This window comes from Cherax quadricarinatus, chromosome 66 (assembly GCF_038502225.1).
Source record: "Cherax quadricarinatus isolate ZL_2023a chromosome 66, ASM3850222v1, whole genome shotgun sequence".
Classification (NCBI taxonomy): Eukaryota; Metazoa; Arthropoda; class Malacostraca; order Decapoda; family Parastacidae; genus Cherax; species Cherax quadricarinatus.
Window position 1 is genome coordinate 1,031,280 of NC_091357.1, and position 2,137 is coordinate 1,033,416.

Genomic DNA, 2,137 nt, shown 5'->3' on the forward strand with positions numbered 1-2,137 from the left:
GGCCTGGCTATGTTATAATGACAGTCGTAGCCTGGCTGAGTCATAATGACAGAATCGCAGCGTGACTATCTCAGTACTTTATTACAGTTGTGGACTGAATGTGTCCAAGTGATACAAGTGGTGTGGCAAGACTCGAAATCACATACAACTGTTTTAGAAATCTACGGATGAAAATCGTTTGCATCAACGAGTAGACGTGATCCATTTCATATATTCTCTATTTATAAGACGTTATCTAGGTCGTGTTTCAGTATTACCAAAATCTGTTAGAGAGGTTTATGATTGTGTAAATAACATGTAGTGAGATGGCAACGTCGAATGTCCTTTGTAAACAGAAAGACGTGTGTGTATGTTATCACACACTATCTTAACTAATGCTCAGCACCACCCTCTTTGATACATAAGCTACGGTTCCTCACGTCTGTACCTCTTGCTCTCTGTGCTTCACACAAACACCTCTGCTGGCTGCCCTCTACACCTGTACCTCTGCCGGCTACCTTCGACTTTTGTGTAACATCTGGTTGCCCTCTACATTAGAAGCTCTGGTGACTGCACGCTTCAGTTGCAGTACTGCTCGTTCTATATCCACACCTCTGCTGGCTTCCCTCAACACTTGCACTTCTCCTAGCTGCCATCTGCACCTCTGACTGTCGTCTGCATTTGCCCCTCTGTTAGAGGTAAATATAAATTCTATATACATCTACTGTCTTTTATATTTATGTCATGTCATTTGTCATGAAAAATGTTAAAAGTAACGATGCATAATATAATTTATATAATTTCATGAATCTGATGTCACTTAATGTTCCTATAACTGAACAGCTTTTACATCAATCTAGACAGCAAAAATAAAGGGTGAATCTTTTAGTGGTGGAAATGTTGCAATGTATTATTGTTCAATTCTTGTACTCTATTGTTATTAATATACTCAAAAAGTTGCGCTAAACCACAAGGACGAACATTTACTTTTACAGTTTCATGTACTCCATACTTTATTGTTTTATTTTAAAACATTGCAATACTTTAATAAATATAAGAACCCTCATCTAGTTCTCCACAGAAAAAAAAAGAATTTTCATATTTGCAATACACAAACACATTTACCTTTGAGCTGACAAAATATCCCTCATCCTATGCTTTTTATCCTTTTACGAAATACAAGATTACACAACAATATACTTTGTATCATTCAAAATATATTACAATATGCATGTAAATTTTAAATATACTTGACATGAAATTTACCTAAGAATTAATACAAAATAATGACTTTCTATCGTATTTTTTGTGAATGTTTTGTCAATGTATTTTGTCTTTAAACAAAATATATATAAAATATAGGGGATGGTAGGAGAAAATTCTCAAACAGCTTCAGGAAGAACATTGAGTTTTCCCTGAAGCAAGTTTATTCTTTTCTCTGAGGATGAGGGTCCCTATTACAGTTCTAGAGGTGGTACCTCCAAATAATGACTTCTATATACACATGTATTACATGTGATTGTGATTCCATCGGAATGACTTACATACTTCCCCTCCTTTACCACAGTGCAAAAAAAAAAAAAAAAATAAGACACTTGCACTAGACTTCACAACATCTTATAACTGTTCAAAGAACTTATAAAATACTAACAACAATTACACTTTAGGACAATATATAAATGTTTACACAACTTCACAACAGTGAAGAATGTCAACTAATATTATAACAGTACACTAGATATTGAAACACATACTTGTATTAAATATACCCAGATTTATATTAGTAAACACGTATTATCATGTACAACAAGATATCGAAGTTTATTGACAAGTTTCGGAGCAATTTCTGACTTGCTCTTTCACACACTAAGGTTGATAATAGAACATTATAGCACCTAATCGAATTGATAAGCCCCCTCTCGCCTCTCAGGAACACATCACTAATGTTAAACAGTGCTAAAATTCGAGCAGTTTGAATTCCATATAATTCATTATACCGATGAAAACACCACTTCCATCCACTTCTCAATCTCTCACCATCAAATCTTGCATTCTGCATTTCCATCAGTTGCACTTTGATGCCCTCAATCTCTTGTACTGGATAAACCCCACTGAAACCTGCCCTTCCAAATATCTCTTTAAGCCATATTTCCAATGA

At 34.9% G+C, this 2,137-nt stretch overlaps 1 protein-coding gene across 3 annotated transcripts in view; it reads left to right on the forward strand.

Moving 5' to 3' along the window:
• Window positions 1-372: 372 nt before the first annotated feature.
• Window positions 373-2,137, forward strand: part of LOC128704153 (methyltransferase-like protein 27) — a 111,157-nt gene continuing 109,392 nt past the window's right edge. The window contains exon 1 of one of the 3 annotated variants that reach the window (XM_070099018.1): window positions 373-677. The gene's annotated coding sequence lies outside the window, so the exon portion shown is untranslated. The remainder of the gene's footprint in view (window positions 678-2,137) is intronic. The other 2 variants (XM_070099019.1, XM_070099017.1) reach the window with 2 other exon arrangements.